This window comes from Maniola jurtina, chromosome 23, assembly GCF_905333055.1.
Source record: "Maniola jurtina chromosome 23, ilManJurt1.1, whole genome shotgun sequence".
Lineage (NCBI taxonomy): Eukaryota > Metazoa > Arthropoda > Insecta > Lepidoptera > Nymphalidae > Maniola > Maniola jurtina.
The window spans coordinates 6545741-6558723 of NC_060051.1; the positions used below are offsets into that span (position 1 = coordinate 6545741).

At 38.0% G+C, this 12983-nt stretch overlaps 1 protein-coding gene across 1 annotated transcript in view; it reads left to right on the forward strand.

Moving 5' to 3' along the window:
* Positions 1 to 5275: 5275 nt before the first annotated feature.
* Positions 5276 to 12983, forward strand: part of LOC123877406 — a 77496-nt gene continuing 69788 nt past the window's right edge. Inside the window, exon 1 of the mRNA XM_045924172.1 lies at positions 5276 to 5491. The gene's annotated coding sequence lies outside the window, so the exon portion shown is untranslated. The remainder of the gene's footprint in view (positions 5492 to 12983) is intronic.

Genomic DNA, 12983 nt, shown 5'->3' on the forward strand with positions numbered 1-12983 from the left:
ACAGATACACACGTCAAACTTATAACACCCCTCTCTTTAGGTCGGGGGTTAAAAATAAAGAAATATGTGTTACACAATTTTTGGAATTTCCATCACGAAGGGTGAATAAAGATATGGGATGAAATTGGTACTTGGGAGCTGTCAGTCAATAATGAATCAGTACCTACGTGTTTCAGGATTTGTGGAAATTCCACCCTCTCACCGGATATCAAAAAGCTAAGCCGGAGCGGTTTAACTAGTAATAGATAAAGAGGGTTGGATTTAAACCTTTGACTTTTCGGATGTTTGCCCACTGAATTGAAAAGACTCCAAATGCCTTGGGAAATTCACACCGATGTGCTTTGAACTCTAAAGGTCAAGCTGCGACATAGTATCATTGTTAAAGGGGAAGTGCCATAAACTTGGTTTCCCACGCATATAAAGTTCTTAGCCCACTTACTTTGCTTTTACTGGACGCAAAGGTCGGTTGAATTTCAATGAGGGCTAACAATAGAACACACATATAAGAAAATGTTTAGATATTTAAACTGCAGGAGTAAGCTGCGTATCACCCTTGGTAACAAGAATTATAGGTGGTTAGGGTATTACGGCTCGTCTCGTCAGGTAGGACGTGGGCAAGGCCTCGTTCGCACGAGAGCTTTTTTAACGTCCGTTAAAAAAGCGTTCCAATAGAACAAATGCATTCCCAAGTTCACACTTCAACGCTTTTTTAACGCGCACTTTATATTTTCAGTGCAACGCCGGGTTTTAACTCAACGGTTTTTCAACGCTCGTGCGAATTAGGGCTTACGGGTGGTGACATCTGGTATTTAAGTACTTTTCGTACACTAAGCCCTAATTCACACGAGCGTTAAAAAAGCGTTGCGTTAAAACCCGGCGTTGCGCTGAAAATACAACAGTGCGCGATAAAAAAGCGTTGACGTGTGAACAGATACTTGGGAATGCATTTGTTCTATTTAAACGCTTTTTTAACGGACGTTAAAAAAGCTCTCGTATGAATGACTGCTAATAAAACGTCGAGGCGTCGACGTCACTGGCAGGCGTCAAATGGTGGTCAAATGTTACATTTGACGCAGGTAGCCTTATTATAAGCTCTATTTTGCTATGATTTCACGTCACCATATGCTAATATTTGACATATCGTAATATCAAATCAAAGTTGTTTCACTCTAGTTCACTCTACTTTTGATTGGCGATAAAAAATAAGTAAGTATAATCATTCTTATTTGCCCTTTTATGTTAATTTAATGGAAAATGCTTAAAACATGAATAATAAGGAAAAAGAACAGAAAAACCTTTGAACAATAATTAAATGTTGGACAAAATTCTTTTTTAACAAAACGTAATATACTGTTCAGTAAACGCTAAGGAACGTAAGGAGTGGAGAGAGCTGCTTATCAGTGAACGTGTCGTGATTACTAATGCCGCACAGAAAGGGACCAAACGAGTGGACTACAGATGGACCATTTCACAGATACCATGTGAAAAATCGCATGAAAAGCCTTTTCATCCATAAGTATAAGTATAAGTATGGATCAGACAGACAGACACAATTTCACATTTATAATATAAGTATATTATAAATGTGAAAGTGTGTCTGTCTGTCTGTCTGCTACCTTTTCACGGCCAACAGGGTCTTTAGGAATCCCGCGGGAACTTTTCGATTTTCCGAGATAAAAAGTAGCCTATGTCCGTCCCCGGGATTATAAGCTAACCCTGTATCAAATTTCGTCAATCGGTTACACTGTTGGGTCGTGAAAAGGTAGCAGACAGACAGACAGACAGACAGACAAACTTTCGAATTTATAATATTAGTATGGATTTTACTTGAAGTACTTCTACTACTAAGTATCATTGAGGGGAATTTTTTTTTTTTTTTTTCACCAAATGAAAATGATTTAAAAGTAGCATTAATGCCCCTCCCTAGAGTGCACCCTTCAGAGAACTTTATGGCTGCTATAAAGGGAAGTTATTTTCTTTACACGTTCCTTACCAAAGAAAACCGGATAATAGCCTTGCACGGTTTGTATGGCTTGTTGGAAAAACCACTCGGCCTTAATAAAATTTACAAGACACGGCTAATACATAAACCACCACAGTCAAGCGGTACTTTACGCCGAGTACATTTGACGGCCTCATTGGCGTAGTGGTAAACGCTGTGGTTTTATTAGTAGGAGGTCCCCGGGTTCGATTCCTGCTAGGAATTTTATAATTTCTAAATTTCTGGTCTGGTCTAGTGGGAGGATTCGGCCGTGGCTAGTTACCACCCTACTGGTAAGTCGTACCGCCAAGCGATTTAGCGTTTCAGCGTTTCAGTACGATGCCGTGTGGTGAACAAACAGACGTTGAGGTCCCGAGGTTCAGGAATGGCGACCTACATCGGGAAGCGCAGCGTTGGTAGATGCCCGCACTGGGTAGACGGACGACATCAAGCGAGTCGTAGGGTGCCGTTGGATTCAGGCAGGCACCAACCAATGGCGTGTGAAAGTCCATACAAGAGATCTATATCCAGCTGTGGACGTGTATCGGTTGATGATAATGATGATAACATTTTTTTTAAAGTTACAGGAGAGCGCTTTAAAGTTTCGTTTTTCAAAAAAAACTTGTAGTAAAAAACTTCTAAGTAAAATGTAAAATTAATAATATTATTGTGATTTACCGGCGCACTACTGAACACAAGTCTCCTTACAGAATGAGAAGGGTTTAGGTTAGGTTACCAAGTGAAGATGGTAAAGTCTTCAACTTCACCACCTACGTCTGTTTATCTTCGTAACAGGATTTTTTTCATAAAACCCTTCTTTTTAAAGGTTTTAATAATGGACCCGTCGTATGTTAGACGGGCGTGGTATTGTTTGTTGATTCCAAATGTAAATTGCATGACTGCCTACAGGTTTGACCTTTACCCACGCGCTTCACTGTAATAAACATTTCGTACGCGAAATACACCGAAAAAAGGGTAAAATGAATGTTGAATGGCCGTATGATGTTCGGACCTTATTTCACGACTAATATGGTAATTATTTAAAAGTAGAGGATGCCCGCGACTTCGTCCGCGTGGATTTAGGTTTTTAAAGATCCCATGGGAACTGTTTGATTTTCCGGGAAAAAAGTTGCCTAGGTCAATAACAGGGACGCACGCTACATCGGTACCAAATTTTATACAAATCGGTTAAGCGGATGGGTTTTGGGGAATTCCGTGGGAACTCTTTAATTTTCCGGGGTAAAAAGTAGCCTATGTCCGTCTCCGGGATATAAGCTAAACCTGTACCAAATTTCGTCAGAATCGGTTAAACTGTTGGGCCGTGAAAAGGTAGCAGACAGACAGATAGACAGACACAGATAGACAGACAGACAGACACACTTTCGCATTCATAATATATGTATAATAGTATGGATCAATAGAGTTTTTTTTTTTTTTTAATTCAAATAAACTTTAATAAACAATAAGCTTTTGAATTGTCAGTGAACCTACCATTACATTGGTTCGGCCTTCCTACCGAGAAGAATCAGGAAGAAACTCGGCGGTTGCACTTTTCAAATATTCAAGCCATACCAATATCATACATTTCATTACAGCTACTCACGTATTTAGTTAAATTAAAAGCGACTAGTCGACTTAACAGGGCTCTCTCCGTCACTCGCTTCATACAAACGTAGTTCCAATTTCATTTGAATATTAAGCAACCAAAGTCCATGAAATTTTGCAGACATATTCTGAAAACTAATATCTGTGTCTGTGGTGTTTTAGATTTTTCTAAAAATATGTAGTTTTAAAATTACAGGGGCTCAAAGATTTGTATGTATAAGACCGCGTAACTTTGAAACCGAGTATTTGAACAGAAATCTGGAAAACCACAGACATAGATATTAGTTTCTAGAATATGTCTGCAAAATTTCATGGACTTCGGTTGCTTAATATTCAAATGAAATTGGAACTACGTTTGTATGGAGCGAGTGACGGAGAGACCCCTATTAATATCGAGTAGAGCCGTAATAAAGAGCCGTAAGTTTAAACGCATACTAAAATTATAAACGCGAAAGTGTGTCTGTCTGTCTATTATTCATAGTCCATTAGCTTATAAGATTTTGACACTACAGTGATAATCTTGCATCGTGGAAAAGAACACGAGCTACTTTTGGTCCTGGAAAAGTCCACGGGATTAAAAAAAATCTAAGTAAATCTTTGATGATGATTTTATTTTTCTTCAGGCCGTTTTCGATTTTCCTAATACGCAAAAATATGGCTTTCTCACATAGTATCCAAGGTAAGCAGACGTAGTCGTAAAAATGCAAATTATGGATTGTGCTACGCAAGTGCTACGAGATATTTCGGCTTCGCGGTCTACGAAAAATGTAGAGACCTCAGTGAATTTTGTACGGGACATAAAATATCAAAATTACTGTTTGACGAAACATGATGGCTTTCATCATTATCATCATGATCAACGTGCCGGCCCACTACAGAACACGGATCTCTATCTTGTCAAACATAAATAAAATCTTTTCTTCTTAGAAATAAAATTAGACATCAAAGTTATCGTCATCATCACTATTAACGCCTCGCTGGCCCACTACTGAGAACGGGTCTCCTAAATTTAGGCCATTGTCTGCCACGCTGGCCAAGTGCGGATTGGTAAACTTCACAAACCTTTGAGCACATTATGTAGAATTCTCAGGCATGCAGGTTTCTTCATGATATTTTCCTTCAACAATGATATTCAAGTGATATTTTTAATTGCTTAACTCCAACATTGAGGCAAGTGATATTTTTAATTGCTTGACTCCATAAACTATAAGGTAACTCCAAAAAGTTAGAGGGGCGTGCCCAGTATCGAACCCCGATCAAATAGAATGCCTACGTCTTAACCACTACGCTATCATAAAGGAAAAGTATAACGTTATTTAGGCATTCCACCCATTTACCAACTTCCACCAACGTTGCTTTACCATCATATTCATTAAATTCACGTTGTATGAATGTGTTAATGGAGCTGCCACGCCTTCAACAAAGCCTATTCAGTATCACCAAAAACCTAATTGCCTGTTATAATATTAGTAGTGTTATCTCTAATACAGTGACGTAGAGACCACCAAGGCCTACAAATTCCCTTCAAGAGCCTACTACGTGAGCAGGCTCCCTTACCTCTCAGCTTTCCTTCTCTATCACACTACAACTAGTTCTACGCTTCTATCTCTTTCATAAAGACACCCACTCAGGCTCACTCCTACGTGAAATCGCTTCAGCCCCGTTTCAGCCCACAGTATTGCCCTGGCAGTGGTGCTGAACGCATGTCATGCGCCCAAAACTGACAATAAATTAAATCGGATCGAATTTTAAACGGGCATGTCTATTTGACGCCGTTGAAAGGAACTTTTGACAATAAATTGATCTTCCGTGGTTAGTTAATTTTTTCGCGTAATTTTGGACGTGAATTATTTTTGAAATTTTGGAGTTTTTGTGGCGCGAGGTGGCGCTAGTGAGAACCAACAGGTGAGTTTCCATTCAGTAAAATTTTCAGCATTCAGTTTTCGTACGACTGTTTTTTTAGCGTTGCGACTTGCGATCGATCGCAACTGATTTTCTTTCATGTTTTTAATAGTTTGCTATTGTTAATTGTATAAGTATCAGTTAATGATACTTTTATGTTTAAAAATAATGGAATAATTAATACAAAAAATTAATACAATTGATATTAAAAATAATTACTTCACATTGCATATTTTTATACAAAAAAAAAATACGTATTACTTAATAGTCATTTATATTCTTCATGCAATTTTATTCCGCTGTTACTCCTAAAAATTAAATTAAATAATATTGGATTTGGAATATCGTGTTTATTTGGAAATAAGAAAATACAGACTATTATTTAAGTATTATTTAGTAAATTCGATGATTTATTAAGTAGCAACAGAAGTAAAAGAGAATTAACAGAAGAAAGAAGGTGGAGTTACAAGAGAAAACTTAAATTTATTAAAAAAAAATTGCACTGATCCTCTAAAGTGGGAGAGGATAAATTATTAGTTTTAAAATTATTTAAGTATCAAGTACCTATATAATTTAAAAAAACCATCCGATTTCCTTATTGGAAATTTTTGAGACTGTTGTAGTATTTCTTTTTTTATTTCTTAATTATCAATACATCGCCGGCTCACTACCGAGGACGTAGGTACAATTTCCTCTCAGTATGAGAAGGGTTTAGGCCGCAGTCCACCACGCTGGCCAAATGCGGATTGGCAGACTTCACACACCCTTGAGAACATTATGGAGAATTCTCAGGTATCCAGTTCCTCACGATGTTTTTCACCATTAAAGCAAGTGATATTCAGTTTTATGATAATTTTTCTAGCACAATAGTAATTAATGCTACCAAGATCCAATTTTCCAATCGCTATGTAATATTTCACTGGGAGTGACGTATTGGCAGTTTTTGTATTGGGCAAAAGGTCGAAAGTCAGTTAAAGTTCATTCAGCGATTGCAAATTGTTTCTACATATTACTGAAATATGTTACTAATAATATACCTATCTCTATTTCCTTCATTTCTGACCGTTTTCTAACTTGGCGTCCGACCGTTATCAAACCAATTTTTCACGAACATTAAACGGCCAAGCCATACTTTTTTTACCAAGATGTAGGGTTTGTAGAATCAGAGCTTGCAAGTAAAGCTATTTGTTATATATTGTTATAAATGTGATAGAGTCAAGAGCACTTAAGAGCTATATATTACTTTGGACTTGGGATAGGTCCCATGGGCAGCACAAATCTAAGCTCAGCTAGAGGCTTGGCTCTACTAGAGATCTCATAACTTTTTAACATTATGAACTTGTGAGTCTTGGCAACCAAATTGACATGAAGTGTTTTTGGTGAGATAACTTACTTGAGAACACTAACAGATACAGCTTCCCGTCGGATTGCCTTAGCCAGCCGAACTCACTCCAGAATCAGAGCAGGCCGCCCAAGTCGAGGACACAACGAATAATATATTGGAAACTAGCCGATGCCCGCGACTTCGCCCGCGTGGATTTAGGGTTTTTGAAATCCCGTGGGAACTCTTTGATTTTCCAGGATAAAAAGTAGCCTATGTGCTAATCCAGGATATTATCTATCTCCATTCCAAATTTCAGCCAAATCCGTTCAGTAGTTTTTGCTTGAAGGAGTAACAAACATACACACACACACACACACACACACACACATACAAACTTTCGCCTTTATAATATTAGTGTGATCCACAGTTCACTGCTGGGCACAGATCTCTGTTAGTGGCTTTAAGGGGTTTCTAGTTGAGATATGGTTGAGAAATCATAATATTGCACCCCTAGTTCAAAACTATTTCATCTCAAAAACACTGCATTTTTCATTTCAATTTTTGCTGCGGATTTCAGGATAAAAGATTTTTGTAACTACAAAGCTAATATTAATTACATCATGAGGTAAAAAGATAAAAGATGACATACCTGAAAAGCCGAGATTATTCCCAAAAAGGTCGCATTTTCTTTTCGTATACGTATAAAGAATTTGTTTTACTTTAAGCAAAGATATTTATAAAACTCGGTGATAACTTAGTGGTTAGAACGTCGGTCTTCTTTTCGGGAGGTTCAGGAACTTTTCAGAGTTACCTACGGGTGTTTTAAACAATTATATATCACTTGCACAGCTGAAAATCAGCGTCCTACATTTAATGCATATGATGCAGGACATAATGCTGAGCTGTACACCCATTTGGGGTGGTGTCACAGATGAAAATGTATATTATTTGTATACTTTGTTTTTATCTGTGACACCAACAACAAATAAATGCATTTTCTTTCTTTCTTTCTTTCTTTCTTTGCTTTAACAGTGAAGGAAAGCATCGTAAGGAAACCTGTATGCCTGCTGAGAGGTCTCCATAATATTCTTGGTCTTGATTATGGCCTACTAGCTGACGCGGACGCCCGCGACTTCGTCCGCGTGGATTTAGGTTTTTTGAAATCCCGTGGGAACTCTTTGATTTTCCGGGATAAAAAGTTGCTTATGTGCTAATCCAGGATATTATCTATCTCCATTCCGAATTTCAGCCAAATCCGTCCCGTAGTTTTTGCGTGAAGGAGTAACAAACAGACACACACGCACACACACATACAGACAAACTTTCGCCTTTATAATATTAGTGTGAGTGTGATACCCTTCTCTTTCTGAGAAGAGATGCCCGTGCCCAGTACCTAGTCAGAAGTGGGCTGGCGATGGGTTGATCACAATAGTGATGATTATACAATATGATGATGGTAACTTCTGGTCTGGTCTGGTGGGAGGCTTTGGCCGTGGCTAGTTACCACCCTACCGGTAAAGCCGTGCCGCCAACGATTTAGCGTTCTGGTATGATGCCGTGTAGGAACCAAAGGATGTATGGGTTTAATGAAACTACCATACCCCTTCCAGGTTAGCCCGCTTCCACCTTAGACTACATCATCACTTACCACCAGGTGAGATTGTTATCAAGGGCTAACTTTTTTTTTATAGGTAATCCTATAAAAAAAAAACCAGATACAATTGTATCCTAAAAAGTAAAGACAAATTCGTACGTTTGTGTGCGCGACCTATTATATGCATAGTAACACAGCCTACATAGATATTGGCCCGGGGTGTAAGCACCGTTTGACACCCACGACCGTACTTCAAAAACCGGCCAAGTGCGAGTCAGACTCGCGCAGCGAGGGTTCCGTACTCGGATATTTTTTCCGACATATTGCTCGATAAATCTAAAACTATACATTATATATAACATAAAATTTAAATAAAATTTAAATTTAACAATTTTTGCGCAACGGATCAGCCTGGCTGTCTGACGCGGAAATGCAGCCAGTATTCTTGGCACCATTCCACGCGGGCATGATTTGTATAGTAATTAGATAAGGCTAGCTTTAAGTTTTATTGTAATATTTTCTTTAATAAAAATAAATAAAAATCTGTTTTAGAATGTACAAGTAAAGCCCTTTCATATGATACGCCACTTGGTATAATTATCTTACTTTGAAAATTGAAACACATTTTTATTTTTTTTCCTGTGGTGTTCCACAAATTCACGGTTTTCAGATTTATTCCTTTACTTGTGCTATAAGACCTACCTACCGGCCAAATTTCATAATTCTAGGTCAACGGGATACTATAGGTTTCTTGACAGACAGACAGACAGACAGCAAAGTGATCCTATATGGGTTCCGTTTTTCCTTTTGAGGTACGGAACCCTAACAATAGCAGCCCGTTACCAGGGTTGTCTTTAAGTAGGTGTAGGTAGGTACCGACTTTCTTTTCATCAAAACCTTGAGACCTGCATGTGTCAAACAACTATCTTTCAATAAACTTTTCGCAATACCTTAGATCTCATATAAATGACTGCTTTTTTAACGTCCGTTAAAGACGCGTTCAATTAGAACAAATGTATCCACACATCATCACACAAGTGTAAATTAAAAATTTATAACACCCGGCCCCCGACAAGTGAAGGTTACAGTAACTAGAAAAGAGCTGATAACTTTCAAACGGCTGAATTGATTTTCTTGGATTATAGCTACAACCACTCTCTATCAAGCCATCTTTGAAACAAAGAAAACTAAATTAAAATCGGTTCGTTAGATTAGGAGCTACGATGCCACAGACAGATACTCAGATACACACGTCAAACTTTTAACACCTCTCTTTTTGGGTTGGGGGTTAATAATATGTTCACACGTCAACGCTTTTTACGGCGGGAACAGATAATTGGGAATACGTACCTACATTTGTTCTATTTGGACGCTTTTTAAACGGACGTTAAAAGGCCTTAAGAACCTATTGTTACCAAAGAGTTATAATTTAAAAATAAATTGAGCAACAAATCTATTAGAAATGGAAAAGTTTTTTCTATTCAGCAAAACTTTTACGAAGTGCTCTTGAATCGTCAAGTGAATCTACTTTGAAACTCTTTCGAAGTTGTATCTTTTCTATTTGAAACTAGTTTTTACTCGCGACAGTCGCGTTAGTGATAAACCTGCCAAGTGCGAATCGGACTTGTACTATACATAAAGGGTTCCTTGCCATCGTACAAAAATAACAATTTTTTTTTGTGATGTAAGTACAAATTCACTGTTTTCGGATTTTTCCCTTTACTTGTGCTATTAAGACCTAACTACTGCCAAATTTCATGAGTCCCTATAGGTTTCTTGACAGATACGACAGACAGACCGACAACAAAGTGATTCTGTGAGGGTTCCTTTTAATACCTTTAGTTGGAAACGCTTGAAAATCAAAAAAATCTAATCAAAAATTTAATTTTGGATAACTAGTGTGTCATGTGCCAGTCTGTGACTCTACCATCGTCGGTTTAGTTGAGATGAGACGTAAAGAATTGACAAACAGATCTCTTTCTCTCTGCGTCATGTTCCTTGTTGCTAAAAGTCGTGACCTCTTCCATTAATATTAACACAATGGTAAGTGAATAGCACCCTCGCACCGGATTGTGCAGTGTTCGTAGACCCCTACTAGGTGAGCAGATGACATCAAACGAGTCGCAGGGAGCCGTTGGAATCAGGCGGCGCAAGATCGTGGCGCGCGGAAGTCCCTAAAGGTGAAGTGAAGAGTCGAACGAAACGAATTTTAGAATTCTCTATATGAAATCTACTTCCGATTCGGACGATTCGACGCGGGGAAGTGTGCGAGGTTTCCCGAGATTTCATATACAGGATTCTAAAATTCGTTTCGTTCGACACGTTCGGCTCGGATAAGTGTGCGTTCACCTTAAAATATACCTGTGTCGAGCTTTAGACCTCTACCGGTTGACTACGAAGAAGAAGTTTTCTTGTTACAATGATGAGGTTCTCACAGATCTAAAATCCATACTAATATTATACATGCGAAAGTGTGTCTGTATGTCTGCTACCTTTTCACGGCCCAACAGTTAAACTGATTCTTCTGATGAAATTTGGTACAGAATTAGCTTATATCCCGGGGACGGACATAGGCTAATTTTTATCTCGTAAAATCAAAGAGTTCCCACGGGATTCCTAAAGACCTATCCGCTTAACCGATTTGTATGAAATTTTGTACAGAGGTAATTTGCGTCCCTGTAATTGGCATAGGCAACTTTTTATCCCGGAAAATCAAACAGTTCCCACGGGATCTGTAAAACCCACAGGTAAAATCTAAATCCACGCGGACGAAGTCGCGGGCATCCTCTAGTATTAGAATACATAGACGCAATTTTGGTTTTATATTAGATAGATAATAATCTATTTGAAATAAGCTTTTATGAAATTTAATTCAATTCTATTTTCATTAGCGATAAGCAATTTTAAACGGAATCATTCATATTATTATGAAACAAAACGTTAGGCCCAACACACACATGCTGCTTAGCATCTGTGATCCGCGATTCAATCGCTTTACGGAAGCCAGAAGCTCCGAATAAGGGACTTCGTCTGTGTTCTGCCTTTTTGGAATGTTTTTTTTTTTTTTTTGTTAAAACTGACTGGAACTACGCCGTGCGTATGTCGGCGAGCGCCGGCACAGACGGGGTGCCATACTTGTATAGTTTAACTAACTTGTATAGTTAAACTGTAAGTTGTGCCATACTTGTATAGTTTAAATAACTACAAACTTGACATTGGCTAATCTTTGTGGAGCCAGACGAGAGAGAAAAAAAAAGAACAAACAAAAAATTCACACAGTTACTACATGTTTTCTACTTAATATTTCACGTGATACATATATAAAAAGATTTTTGTTTGATAACAAACTAAACTGAAGACGATTTCTTTCCGGAATAAAAGTAACCTATGTGTATTTCTGATAGGCGAGCTGTTTCTGAACCAAATTTTGTTAAACAGTGAAAAGTTAATAGACAGGTAGACAGACAGACTGAAACACTTTCGCATTATTAATATTTATAGTAAAATAACACACATTTTGCACACAGATTTCGATATCGGAGTCGATTACAGTTACCTAGTCACAAAAATACTGATACAGCATTAATTAATAGCACCGGAGCCATACAGTCGCAAAATCGCAGATACTAAAAGCAGCATGTATGCATAGACCTTTAGTATTCAGTGGTTTTGAATAATTTCATTTGAAATAATTCATTTCAATTTCGTACATTCATTTGAATAACATACCTATTATTATTTATATAATACTCATATTACTGTTACAAACAATCGAAATTAATTATAGCAATGTGATATTAAATTCAGATTCATTAGTAGGTACTCATAAGTCAATATTGCAATTAATTACTCGGCGAAATGGATCCGGTTAAGTAGGCTTGAATAGAAAAATAGAAGTAGTTAATATAATATTAATTACTGTAGAAGCGGTGCTAGCCTAGTGGTAAAAAAAAGATCCCGACGAATTGAGAACCTCCTCCTTTTTGGAAGTCGGTTAAAAACGTCGCCCTTCGGGGTTCGATCCCTGGACATATCTATGGTCCCTGGCGTGAACCTTTAACTTTTCACAGCCATATGCGTTTCTTTTAAAAAGCATATTAGCCATGCTAATCATGACTAATACTCCCTTTTCCCCTCCAATTAAGCGTAAAGCTTGTGCCTACGAGTGGGTACGACAATAGTGCAACGGGTGGGGTTTGAACCGCCGACCTTTCGGAATTCAGTCCGCTCTTCAACCGTTGAGCTATCGAGGCTCTTAAAGGTTTTAAAGTTTAAAGCAATTAAGTCATTCAAATCATTTACTTTAACGGTGAAGGAAAACATAGTGAGGAAATCTGAATTCTCCATAATGTTCTCAAAGGTGTGTGAAGTCTGCCAATCCGCATTTAGCCAGTTAGGTAGACTATGGCCGCACCCTTCTTATTCTGACCGGCGATCCATGCTCAGTAGTGAGCCAGCGACGAGTTGATGATTAAATGACATAAATGATAGACATACGCCTGACTACAATTACACCTACTGGGAATTGAAGATGTTTTTTTTTTATTCACTATAGGCAAGCGCTTGACCACAATCAC